The 14,173-nt window shown below is 42.3% G+C and overlaps 1 protein-coding gene across 16 annotated transcripts in view; it reads right to left on the bottom strand.

The window, feature by feature from the left end:
- The window catches only part of OSBPL6 (oxysterol binding protein like 6), a 77,380-nt gene extending 63,836 nt beyond the window's left edge, over positions 1-13,544 (bottom strand). For 2 of the 16 annotated variants that reach the window (XM_048953124.1, XM_048953125.1), the window contains exons 1-3: positions 12,537-12,638; positions 11,448-11,517; positions 10,980-11,090 (exon numbers count right to left, since the gene is read on the bottom strand). The gene's annotated coding sequence lies outside the window, so the exon portion shown is untranslated. Of the gene's footprint in view, positions 1-9,164; positions 9,404-10,979; positions 11,091-11,447; positions 11,518-12,400; positions 12,419-12,536; positions 12,653-13,230; positions 13,340-13,427 lie in introns of those variants that run through there. The other 14 variants (XM_048953126.1, XM_048953127.1, XM_048953118.1 and 11 more) reach the window with 13 other exon arrangements.
- Positions 13,545-14,173: the final 629 nt, after the last annotated feature.

The raw sequence follows: 14,173 nt of genomic DNA, 5'->3' as shown, positions 1-14,173 counted from the left end.
ATATGAATATTTTGCATCTTAAAAGAAACACACCATATGTTGGGATTGCTATTCATCCCTAGAAAAGTCTGCCTTATATTTTAGGAACAGGCAGGATTTCATTTAGGCATGTTTATTGACATGTTTCATAAACCTCAAACCCTTAATCGAAAAAAGAACTACAGTGAGTGTATCAACACTGGATTTGTTTTTAGTTTAGAGACCAAAAGAAGGAAAAAAGGAAGAAATTTCAAGTAACTTGGGGAAAAGCCTGTTTCTACATCAAGACGTATCAGTGTGAGCATTTCACTGAAAATTAATCAAATGAGATTTCTACTTCTTAGTTTTTTGTTTTTTTGCTTTAATGGATACTTTCACTAAATTTAAAATGAATTCACTAGCAAAGGTACAAAACTGCAACTTTTTTTTTTTTTTAACTAGTCCCAGCTAAAGACACAGGGCTCTCAGTCCAAACATGCTGCAGTAAACACGTGGTCAACTTCCACACAGAAGAGAGAAAACAAGGGAATGAAAAACATTCCCAGAACCTCTAGTAGTACTTCCATGAGGAAGCTGCCTTCACTGGAACTCAGTCCCCCCCCCTCCATCCCCCCCACAGATCATCCCAGTTCCCAAAGCCTGAGAATAGCTCCCACTGAACAAAAGTTATGTATTTAAAGATTTCTGATGGACTCACTTCAATGCAACTGATTGTGGAGCTCCAGTCAAGCCTTTGCTTGGCTGTATTCGCAAGCATTTGCAACCACTTCTGGCCAAAGCTTTCCTGGCCTCTACTTCAGAATGGGTGGTTGCTTCTTACACTAGTGTTTTACCTTTCCAGTCAATCTTCACCATCCAAAGAAAGCAAACAGATTTTACCATTGGTAACACTTCAGTAAGGCCAGGTTGAGAAGCCCATGTTGCAGATAACTGACTGCTGAGCCATTCTACATCCTGACATGTTGCCAGCAGCATTGACTACATCAACATGGTCAGTGATATCCTGCCATTTTCACTCAGTGGCTTTCATCTTTCATAAAACACACTCAGAGGCATTTTCAATTTCTTAATGATGCTTTAACAAACACAGTATAAACAGATATAAAAAGGCATTATTCTTACTTAAGCCTGAAGGAAGAGAAAGCAGAAAACTACCACTAAAGCAAACAGCATTCTGTGAGCAATCTGTACTGACATGCAGTCAAGAGAAGTAGTATATGTGATACCTATCACTTAGATTAAAGAGTGATCTAAATTACACTGGGTTTAGGACAACAAAAATACCTCCAGCAGTAAATAGCTGAAGGTAAATCTGGTGGTTTCAATTACTGCTGTCATGATTTCTCAGGAAGATGGAGCATCACACAAACTTGCAATTCTAGGACAGAATCTCAGCCTGAAGAAGAGGACAGGACACTAAGCATTCTTTCATGATCATGACATCAGACTTCTGCACCTGCCAGGATCCTAGCAACACCTCCACCTCAACTGTTAACAACCACTGCAAGACTTCCTCTGAGATCTTGGCCAGAGCTAAAAAGACACACTGCCATCACTTCCTCTGATCAAAACATGTTCAGTATGCATCCCTCCTTGTTTCTCTTCTCCTTATTCACTGACCTTGACAGATCAGGTAGTATCAGCCTCAGTCTGAGGGCTTCCTACTCATACCAGAGATGTTGAGAAATGTACCTTTTCCACAGGGAGGTTCAACAAAATACAGACAGTTTGTAACAATAAATTCATATGAATAAAACTGGTAGCCAAGCATCCTCTTCCATATTTCAGAGAAATGGCATATATTTATGGCAAGGAATGGCATGTGTTTATGTCAAAACACAACAGTTACATGCTACAGCTAAAGCAGAAAAACAGATAGAGCTTTTTACCTCACATTTTGCTGGCAGTGAAGAACTGAATATTTTGTGCCTGAAACTTTAATTCAGCTCTTCCTGAACTTCTAGAGGAGTACAACCCAGTTTGAAGTTCAAGCACCTTGTTTTTAAGTCTCTTTTAATTCTGTCTACTGATTTCTCAGTTACTGAGAAATCTGATGATCTGACATCAGTATCAAGGCACAAGAATACTCCTGACAAAGGTACTACATTCAAAAGTAATGCCAAAAATAGTAAAAATGCTCCTATATGATAAGCCATAAAAGGCACAGAAAAATAGAAATACAGCTAAAATTCTCTTTCTGCCCCTCATTATCATTCACAAGTTGTGTAGCACTTATAAATTCACAAGAATAAAATTGCCAGACTACCTTGATTTTGAGCATTCTATCATCTAGACAGTGAGCATACATTGTGGTATATCAATTTATAAATATTATATTTATACATAAGTATTATCATTAAAAAAATGTATTATAATGTATTATGCCAGCCATAATACTTGCACTTTTACAAATAAATACCCATTTGAAAGTTGAATCAGAGAACTCAATTGCCGAGAAGTACCTGAATGCTACCCAAAAGCAAGTCTTATTCAGAGGTTTTCAGTTGAAACTCTTTACAAATCTGTATGCTGTATGAACACTTAAGTTCTTTTCTGTAGAGCACTTTAGGATAACTTTAACATTCAAACATGATAAAATATTTTGTTAATCTTGCCATTTGATTTAAACACCAAATTTCAAGCTCTGTTTCTGTTACAGAATTCTTTCATCCTGTAAAGGAGAAATCACTCCAACTGTAATGACAGAGTCACACTTCTTAAGTTACTCATTTTATTTTTGTTCCACTCCCAAGACCTTGACAATGGCTCATAAGTCAGCATGTCTCCAAGTTCGTGTCAGTAACGTCAGCCAAGATGTCCAAAGCCATTTACATAGAAGAGAATCTCCCCTGCTGCCTGCAATACCTGTTCCAAAATTAGTGAACATGAGAAAACAATAAAATAATTCTCCAGAGTCTACCAACCAAACAGTCCAAAAAAGAAAAAGAGGACTTGCAGGGTTAATTGTGTTAGAACTACATAACACCTGACAAACAGGTGTTTTGGGGCAGTTTCCCAACTAGCAACATTCTGAAAGACAGATAAAAACTAGGGAAGAATTAGAAAAAAAAACAACACAGCACACTTCATAACTCCACATGGAAATTGCACTGCTGTGGAAAGCAAAAATACACATTCATCCTTATTTTCTTTGACTTAAGGAACATTCTGAAGAAAAACTGCATTTTACCATGCAGGCATTCACCCATATGTTTAGGAGAATTATGAAATTAACTTCCCTTAATTTGCTTTTACTCTTTGTTTTGAACTCTCTACAGAAAGAAGGGCCTTGGTCTTCAGTCTCACACAGCTCCAATCAGAACCTCACAAGACAATGGGTAACTGCCAAATTACTGGTAGGAATTTGAAGTCTGTTGTTCACTCACTTCAAACCTTCATGCTTTAGTCTTTGAAACCACTTGCAAAATGCCATACTCTCTTAAATCTAGTAATAGCACCGGAACTGGTTTCTTTAATCTTGTTTTTCTGGCACGTACTTTTTCCTTTAAGAAAAACTGTCCATTATAGCTAGACTGTTTAATAACAAAGACGGGAAAATCTGCTTGTGTGTACATAAAATTCTAGAACATGGTACTAAATGTACTAAAGCATGTAAAATGTTAATTATAATGAAAAATATTGAAAAATGTTGCTCAACTTGCTGCAGATTGTTAACCAAAGTGTACAACCACAGATACTTGTAGACAGGGGTACATCTCTTATGGCCATAATTAGAGCTACTGTCCTGACTGGGTGCTGCTTTGCTGTCTAGCCTACCACTGTACTCCACTTGAGCGGAAGTAGGTTTATGAACTCATTCTAAGTTAACCACTGCCATCAGGCATGTCCCAAAGTGAAAAATGTTTATTTTTCTAGCACTGCATACCTAAAAACAGTGCCAGTTTGCTGGATACATTCAGTTGTTCTCCACAAAGCTTTTTTTCCCCACTATCTGTATTCATGGTATTTTTTAGACCTTTGGGTAAAACCTCTCTGTCAGCCACTGCTAAAAAGTAATTTTAACTTATGCTAAGGCAAACTTTGCAGCAGTGTTAAAAAAAAACATCACGGGTGAAACTTTACCAAAAGTCATTATTGTATCATTACTTGCAACATCCACATCCTCCCAGGATGGAGCACTGTCAACTTAATGTATTCTATTTCTCTACTTGCATCTTGCAGAGTGAGCACCTACCTCTTGTGTTCTGCTTACATGTGTACATGCCCTCATTAGCAAAACAAAAATAATGAGCTAACTCCAAATGGTGACATTTGCTATCTTTCACTTTTAACTTCTCCTGTTACCTTTGATCATGCCATTCCCTGCTACACTTGATAAACATGGAAACAGAAAGTTCCCATGCATTCCAAAGTGCATGCTTGCTTCAAATTAGAAAAAAATATGTTCTCTAATGCAGACCAAAGGTATTTTCAAAAATATGCTTATGGGGAGATCTAGAAGTTCATTAAGGAACAAATACTATAATACAGATTAAATATACTTGGTTCGATCATGGTTCAAATGAAACATTTAGCCTCCTAGCCTGAGGCTCTGGAACAAAAGTTCTAAAAATTCACCATAATTCCACCACGCTTCGAGTACTTAACTCTTAAACACAAGCTATGTTTGGCAAAGAGAATAAAATGACAAGCACTAAGTATGCATTACACAAAACGTAAAGATAAATAAAGATTATCTGTCTGGTAAATGAACAGAAATCAGAAAAGCCTGGAAGCCTCATGCTTCCTCATTTTTCCTTTAATGGAAAAAATTGACACTAGCTGAAAAAGCATTGATTTTCTGTGCTGCAATCTGTGGGAGTCTGCAAAATTGAAAATCAATTTTTGCAGCATACTGTGATTGTTTAAAAGAAAAAACTTCAGAGAGGTTTGCTTGAATTACCTTTCATATCTCCTGATACAAGTATTTATTTATATTCAGACTTGTCCTTCTAAACAAGAAACTTTTGAAACTTGTACCAGTGCTTTTAAATCTGCTCTGGAATTACTTAATTGTATAACCCACCTCAACAGCCTGACCAACAGAAATGGAAAATATATATCAATCACTGTCATTAATAAATGACACCTTACATTGTTACTACGCATAAAGTCTATTAGGTAATAACTGATTTTCCTTGGTATGATCACTCTATGAATTTCAAAGTCTTTTGTTTACCCTCTGTGTAACTTTTTCCCTGGAGAGTGAGACAGGTTTCCATATTATCATAAATCAGTAGGTATGAAAGGAACAGATACATATATTTGAACAGGCCAACTGGATTTCGATAACTCGGAACAAAAGCTGTAAATCAGCACTGAAATGGAGACTGGTGATGTTCTTCTCAATTCATTTCCTTCAGGCAGTCACCATGAGTAGGTTTGGTATAGCAATTTTGATCTAACCCTCCACACGATGCCCAGCTTTAAGCCAGGTTACAGAGCTGATAATCCCACCCTCCCTGTTCTCAGGCTTCCACAGAGGATCTACTGAGAGGGCCAAGGATGCTCATACAAGCACCGAGCCAGAATGCATGGCAGGCAGCCGGGCTGGAGAGGCCTGGAGCATCACCAAGCCTGGATGTACAAGCGAGTCCATGTCCCTGAACTCAGGACCCAGATTCTGGGAGGGATATATTAACAGGTCAGGAACAACCTGCTAGGGGCAGAGGCAGAATGCTACCTAAGGCAGAAGCTGGAGAGGGACATATGAGTGCTGAGAACCCAGAAGACAAATGAAAAACTGCACAAGACTCCTGCTTTATCTGTTTAAATTAGTTTGCACATTTCTGAGAAACTAATTTCTATCTATAAAGATATTTATCCAACGTTTGTTTTTTTCCTCTAGTGTTATATCACACAGCTATGACACATTTTTCACTGCAAACTGCCCAAGAACCAGCCAAGAAAACAGAGCAACACATTCCTCCAGATAGCTGTGGCCTAAGAGCGGTTTGTTTCAATCAGCTTTCAACATGGGAACATGGCCAGAGATGCCAAAGTATGAAATTAATAAGTTCGCCACTCCTTCCACAAACATTTCTTAGCACAGAACATGGTTTCCACAGCCAGATGAAGGAGAACAGAAGAAAAACATAACATATAGCTTATCACTGAACACCTGTGGTGGCACTGAGAAATAAAACTTCCTTGTTGCAAGAAACTGCTCCTTTTCTAGAGAGCATAGAAGCCTAGCTGGCATCAGTCACAACTTAAATAGTTTAGGATTACTGTGTTTTAAACCTCTTCAACTGTTGTAATATTTTAGATTAATTCTGAAAGTCCTTCAATTCCTTAAACTCACAGCCATTGCAAAGCATGTTGAATTACATGGGAAGGTTTGAGGGTTAGTCAGCTTGACTAATTCTAATTCTCATTTTCTGATCTGAAGCCTACTCTAGTAATCCAGAAATCACATTTAGCAAGATGCATAGCCAGCACTGTATTAATTACAGGCAGAAGTCACTCATGCCATTATGAGTTCAGTCACGCAGCAATAGTTATGGTGACCAGAGCAGGCATACCTTTCTTCCTCAAACTGCAATGCGCAGCTAGTTTAAAACATAAAAATTAAAAATAAAGCACCTTACATTATTTTCTTTTTTTATTTAAGACTTTGCATTGCACATCACTCTGAATCACATTCAGCAAACTGACCACCAGTGTCACGCATAAGGTACACTGCCAGCCATAGAGGTGACAGAGAAGCCAGCTCACCGGACCATCCTATATGTTTTATAACTAATTGCCCACAGTGTATCTACAAATACAGGTCACAGTCAGGGAGAGGCTAGAGAATTTATTTTTTTTCCTCCAGGGAGTTGGTTATTTTTGCTTGCGATTTTGTTACCCAAAAATCAATATAGCAGGTGGAGGCTATTGCCTGGCCATAGTTACCAGGAGTTCACACACACAAAAAGCACAGTTGTCAAGTGTACATGAACTCAGAGACCAATTTCATTTAGACAGAAGCAGGGTAAAAAAAAAAAAAGATTGTATGCATCAGCGACCATTACAGTGACAGATACAGAATTCGCGTGGCTCCAGAACTAACATTCTAGTACTGGAGGCACACTGGTACTTTACATCCAAACTCACCCTCTGAATAACCTCTAGCTCCATTTTATATCACTCCTATTCTGTTTTCAGCAACTATGTTCTGCAATTCTATTCTCCAGAAACATATTAAAACCAAGAAACACAGAGACATAATTACTTTCCAGAGAGGCACATCACGCTCATATTGGAGTCAGAGAGACCCCAAGATGACTTCACACCAACAGCCCGTTTCAAATTTCAACAAGCTGCTTTCTTTTCAACCTTTTTTCTTTCAACCAGGTGTCCTTTCCTCTGACAGACATCACCTTCTCTCGCATCTGACCTGATCCACTCTGAAAGAATCAGAATTTGTCACTAACCTATTTCAGCTTCATATTGCTGAGCTGAAAGCCCTTTTAACTGGCACATTTGTTACTGTTTCTGTAGCTCTTCACCAGTGACCTTGTTCTTCCAGTTTTCCCAGATCAACTACTACCAGATGACAAAACAACTAACTAGTACGTGACATAAAAAGAAAGAAAATAAGTAGTGCCACACTACTTTTCTAAAGGCTTCCAACTAGAGAAAGTAAATTGAAGAAACATTTATCTCGTGGCCAAAGCCTCAAAGATGATAAACTGAGAAGATGAGCCGCTATCTGGATTTCCTTCCTCTCAATTTCTCAACTAACAGTGCCAACAATTTCCAGAAAACAAGAACTCCATTTTGAAAAACAGGATGGGAAAAAGGAGTTAGAAGTTACTTCCCCGAAGAAGACCACGAGTTTCTCAGGCATCAAAATCCTCATATAGTACAGTGCGATCAGGAGGCTATCTGCGGTCTCGCTGCACAAACAGGGCTAACAACATAAAAGAAAAGGTTGCAAGGAAAGAGGTGGAAACGGAAGCAAAATCACCAGCTTGGAATCATTCCTGTGAGATGTTCACAGAAACTTCTCTCGACCCAAATTCTTTTTAGCATTATCTCACCCATGTTGGATTTGTGACAGCGGAATAGGCTGCAAGAATAGAAACAATACACCTTCTCAGTACCTCTCAGCAGCACATAATCTAGTCTTGCTTTATTAAACAGGAGGGGTGCAAAAGGTGGCCACAAACAACTGTTCTAGCTTGCCATCCTATGAAACACACCCACAAACCGAAGTCCAGGGGAGACCATCACCAGGGACCCAGCGGAACATGACATTCATTTCCAGCAACTCGATGTGGCCATGTGGCCTGGGCCTCCCACCAGGCCATTCCACCTCCAGCTCTGCCTTCTAAGTGCCAAAGGTATGTGCACGTCCTGTATCTGTTTCCCCCCCAACCACTGTTCAAGTTTTAATTATTTACTGCTTTCTTATTTGATGGCTCAAGCTGCCAACTAAGGGGAGCTCGAAGTCCATAGTCCTCAGGCCAACTAGCAGTCATCACCAGTTCCTGCAACTCTTTGGTCTCTCACTCCAAATGTATTATGAAAACTGTGAAGTTAGCAACAACTACAGAGCAAAATTCTATTGATTCTTCATTTTCCAACTCATCTAGGACTAATCAGGTCAGCAACAGCTGGGCAGATGAAGCCCTGGTCTCCTCTCAGTGGGTGAGAAGCCTTCACAAAATAGCACAAAATAGTTTCATCAGACCTTTCTTTTAAGGCAACCTGAGCTTACTTTATCAATTAATGAAAACTTCTCAGTTCCTTACCTGAAAAAGGATGTTGTAGACTAAGATAAGGCATCTTTAAGCTGATTTACAGATCATTCTCACACACCCTTACTTTGGGTTTAGTACCTTCCACAGCAAAGCAGTCCCAAGGCTCCAAAGGTCCCTTTGAGCCTGACTGTACTGCCAAAAAGGATCTAACACATCATTCTAATATATTTAAGTCTTGCATAAACATAACTCCATAACTCAGCCAGAATCATCAAGTCACATAGAAAAACTCTGTAGCAAAACAACAGCATTTATGTTAGAGAAGAGGGCATTTTAGAAGATAACATCTAACACAGATGAATTAATGCAACCTTCTTTACAGCTCAAGTGAACTACAACAATCAGAAAGATTAACACAGTGGAAGGGTGATAGGGGAGCATAACAGCAAACAGACAAGAGCGAATAGAAAGGTATTACAAAGGAAAAATGCTCACCCATATCTGAAGATCTAGGCTCAGAAGGAAAACTCCAGAAGGGAGGGATTACCAACCAAAGATCTTTCCCCAGCAGCAGTCAGCCCTTAAATGAGGTCTAAGAGAGGTGCAGGTGCAGCCAGGCTCCACCCCTTCTGGTCACACAGCTGAATTGCCTTCACCTGTGCTCCTAGGACTGATGGGGTCCTTTCCCCAGGTGCTCAATCAATGCTTCAAGCTGTGACTCAGCAGTAACCATACACCAATGCATCCATTTTTTTCTTCAAGAGAAGTGCCCTCCACTAGTATTAAAATTTATTTGCCTTTGAGGAACTCAAAAAAAAAAAAAAAAAAAATTATTTAACTTTGTTTCAAAACACCACTGTTCTCTCTGCTATACTGAAGCATTTTGAAGAGTCAAAAGCTCATCTAATCTTTAGGCTATTACAACTGTAATACAGTTCCTGGGCAGCGGTCTCAGCACCAAGCCACTGGAGTTAAATAAGTATTTGGAAAATACTTATTTTCCAAACTTATACTATATTATTTTAGACACAAGGTTTGACTTTCGTGTGGTTCTGTATAGAGCCAGGATGATCCTTGGCCCTTCTCACTTAGGACATTTTGCAATTCTATGGTTCCTGACCCCTCTTCTTCCACTCTTTTTTAAACTCCAATGTTCAGCAGTTGTCAGTAGTATTTCTCTATGACTCATTTTTTCCCTACCTTACTATTTTAACTATTATATTCCACCCAGAATTTCCCTTAAAGAACACTAGTTTGACTACCTGTGCATCAAAACCCTCATGTTCTTTTCCCATATTCCACACTTCAGCTGACCTCCCTTTGACCAGCTTATCAGCTGCCAGCATTGAAAAGCTCTTCTGAAGGGAACAGCCCTAAGAGAGGGATGTGCTACAAACACCATTCACCAGGACACACACACACTTTCTTTTTCAAAGAAAGCTCCTCACTGCCTACATGTATATGTTCTGACATACAGGAAACAGCTGAAAGCTGTAGTTTTGTATTTACAGCTTGGAAAACATAGGCATACAGGCAGTAAAATTAACTGCAAACATACACAAATAACACCAACACTCATGTTGTGCATGCTACTATAATTTAGCATTTTTAATATTCCATAGTATTTTAACCAAATTCAGCTAACTTCAGCTGCCATCTCATTTCACCACTTCCTCCTCAATACACCTCTCACAGTTGGACTTTCCCCATCACAAAGACGTACTTGGAATCTGCCAAAAACACAACACCCTTCACATGGCCTGAGTATATTTACTTTCACTTGAACACAATACCTGCTGCTACCTCCTCTGACATCTACAACTTTGATATTGATAAAAGAAAAAAACCCAAAGTAAGCATTTGCTTAAGTATTCCAGTGGGAGGGATTTTTTAAATCTCATTAAAAGCCAGCTTAAGAAAAAAACACAACCCTGGAGGAAATTCTTGGAGAAATTCCTTTTAAAAGTGCAATTGCCCAGAGTAACATTTCCCATGAAAATTATCTACAGAAACTACTGCCTTTTCCCATGCCAGACATCATCAAAAGCTTCAAAAACTGCAAGCATTTAGTTACTGAGAGAAAAAAAAAGAAAAAAATAATAAAAAAAAACCCAAACAACTGGAAGGCTTTCTTTTTATCATCAAGCACGCCAAAAAACGTCTGGGTTTTAGAATAGGGCTGTGTTTAAAAAAAAATACGTTAGAACAGATGGAGAAAATGGACAATATTTTGCTATACCATGTGTATGGCTTAAGGGTTAACTAAACCATTAGGACAGGCTGCACACACACATGAACATAGACACACACCCCTCTGGCAGCTCCTGTTATCTCCCCCTGCCGTGCTGGGAGCGGTGATAGTAGAAGATAGTCCAGGAGGATGGGCCTGATGGTCAGCATCCCTTGGGAAATGCAGATCTCCTGGGACAAAACCACATCATACCAGAAGCCTAAGTTCTTGAAAAACTAAATAAATATATGAAGAAAAACAAACAAAAAACAACAACATAGAGAAAACCCATGCAAATACTGCATGCATTGGGCATACAACAGCAAAGCCAATCACTTCTGTCACACCAAGAAACCTAGAGGCACTATACTGCAGGAAGGTGAGGCACCAAGGGACAAACACACGCATGCAGAAGAACTGAAGGAAAATGAAGTGGAAATGTGAATGTTCTCTGACTTCATCTCAGACCTGGGCAGAAGAAAGAAGACACATCTCCAGCAGAACATGCAGGAGAGCAAGAGGATAGGGCTATCCCACCAAGGCTTTACCTTCCCATGGCCATGGTATCTTTGCAAAAAAGTCCAAACTGGCTGCTCAGTCACACAGTAACTTTAACACCTGCAAGCAAAATTACACTGGTATCAGCTGGATAAACAATTCATCCAAACAAACGCATGTGCACATAGTACAGCCCTTCTACAGCTGCACTTGAAAAAAACCACTCCTTTCTACAAGTGCAACCAATGTTTTCTTATCCTTGCACGGAACTGATGCAAAATAAATGTGAGAAAAGCAGCAATAGAAACTTGGAGCATCTCTGACATGCATACACAGGGTACAAATGGGCAAAGAACACAAAGAGCCAGTGACAAGAAATACTACTGACAACAGCCCTACACTGCAGCTCACCAGCCCTGCAAAGAAGCACACAGGAGCCCTGCAAGAGATGGAACACATGGGCATGAGGAACTACAGTAGCACCAAAGGTACCTCTTCAAATAAAAACCTCTTTAGAGTATGTTAAATAGTAAGCATTTAGGTTGTACATATCGCTTAATTTATCTTAACTGGAGAGAAAAGAAACAGCAGTCTTTCTTTTCTGTGAACTTTTTTTAACCAATGTGAAAGAAAGACCCATGTGTTACATGTACATAAAAATAAATGTCCTGTTAAGCTTGTCACCAGTACCACCACGTCTGCTTAGCTACTAAGGTCAAGGTCATGTCATCCATACCAAGATGAAAACGGCTTAATTAGAGAACCCACAGCACTATAGACAAAGGCTGGTCATTAGAAAAAAGCTAATATAAACCAAGCACAATTATGCGGCATGGAAACCATCAGATATTTGATGAGATGTTAATCTTTAAGCTGGTATCATTCTGCAAGCTAATCATCCAGAGAATAGAAAATCTGTTAAGAATGCAATTAAATGTACTAGTTCCATTAAAATTGAGCTGATATAGTTAATTGTTCTCCTGAAATAGCTAATTCCTCACACCTTCGCTGGAGAGCTTTTTCATCAACTCTGTGAGAACATATTTAAGGGACCACGTCACTCCCCTGTGCGGGACTGTGTGCTTCGATGTCACCCTTCACAAGGTGTGCTGCAGCTCGGCCCGACCTTGAGCTCCCACCTGGCCCTGAGGGAGCACAGCGAGCTCTCTTGGTGGCCGTGCCGTTGGCACCGCATCTGCATTGCCGGGCTTCGGGGAGAGCGGCAACATCGTGCTCTTGCAACACGCCAAAGCAGCTATAAAATACAACCAATGGCAAAGCCATGTCAGATGGTCGCTGTGAGCATCAGCAGTTCTGGAAAAAGGATGACTGCTAAACCAGCGCTACAACGAATCTGTGCGTATTCAAAAAGCTCGCAAGCATTCTGCAGCACTGCTAGAAATTAGGAATAGCAGGCCATTCCTGCTTTTTTTGAGAGAGGCAGAGACTGCAAGCACAAAGGCATCCCGAGAGTGCATCAACTTCGCCATACGGCCCCGCTACGCACCGCGGCGGAGCAGAGTTTACAGGTGCATTTCCAGCCGCACCGCACTGGAGACGACAGAGCCGCACACGGGGGAGCGGGGCCGGGTCGCTCCGCGGCACCGCTTTGCCGGTTACATAATCGCGGCCGCTCCGGTTTCGCGCCGGTCCGTGCCTCCCGCGGCTCCCGCTGCCTCACACGATCCCGACTCCGGCTCTGGGCCCGCCGCCGCGCCCCGGCTCTCTCCCACCCCTCCACCGTTCGGACGGCTCTCGTCGGGCCCGGCACCGCCGAGCCCCGATGTCCGCAGCGCCCCGCGGTCTGCCCCCGCCCCGCCGCTCGGCACCCACCTCCTCTCCAGCATCCGCGGCGCATCCCCGCTGAGGCCCGGCCGGCTGCGCCCCGCCGTTCCCGCTGCCTCGCTCCCTCCCGCCCGCCGCAGCTCCCCGCCCGTCTGACGGAGGGGGCGGGAAGCCGCGTCGCGCCGCAGCCCCGCCGCGCCGCCGCCCGCCCCCGCCCGCCGCCAAGGTGCCCTCCTCTCACCCACCTACCGCGGGGACGAGGGGCCCGGCAGGAGGGGATGGGAGGCCTCGGGGGATGACGCGGAGCGAATCGCGGAGTCGCGAAGCGGGGCTGCGGCGGGCAGCGAGCATCGGTGCTGCGGCCGCCGTCAGGTCTGATTGGGGATGGATGTAAAAGGACGTGGGCAGCCGCGGGACGTGGTGACGCGTGGGACAGTGCGGGGCCCGCGCCGGAAAGGGGTCGGAGCGACGGCCGGGACGGCGGCGGTCCTTCTGCACCGGTGTGGCTGCGCTCCGGTGAGCGCCGTGCCCGGCCCCGCGCTGCCGCTCCGCCCCAGCGCTGCTCTTTGTCCTCTGATAACGGGAGGTTAGGGGAGACACGCGCCAGGTGCTCTCGCAAACCGCGAGACGTTCCTCCCTGGGTTTACATTAGCTTGCTTTTTCTTTTTTTTTTTCTTCTCCTTTCCTGCAGATCTGCCGTTACAGCCCTCCTTACAGCCCTCGTGACAGCCATCCCTCCCCCATCCCACCTCGGCCGGCAGAAAGCCAGGCCGCTCACGCACAGCTGCAGCCGAGAGCCACGGGTCGCCCAAATGGGCCAGGATGCGTGCGTATCCATGAAAAGGTATTAAAAGACCTAGAGAAGGAATGGTGGTGGTAATGTCAGTAATACAAAGGGAAAAAAATATGGCATAGTCCACAGAAAAAGTAGTGAAAAACTTACCGGGTTCCAGCAGTGCAATTACTGGGCCCAGACCCTTCCTTAAAGTGA

The sequence above is a fragment of the Lagopus muta genome, chromosome 8 (assembly GCF_023343835.1).
Source record: "Lagopus muta isolate bLagMut1 chromosome 8, bLagMut1 primary, whole genome shotgun sequence".
In the NCBI taxonomy this organism is placed as follows: domain Eukaryota; kingdom Metazoa; phylum Chordata; class Aves; order Galliformes; family Phasianidae; genus Lagopus; species Lagopus muta.
This window is presented reverse-complemented; position numbering and strand designations above follow the sequence as displayed.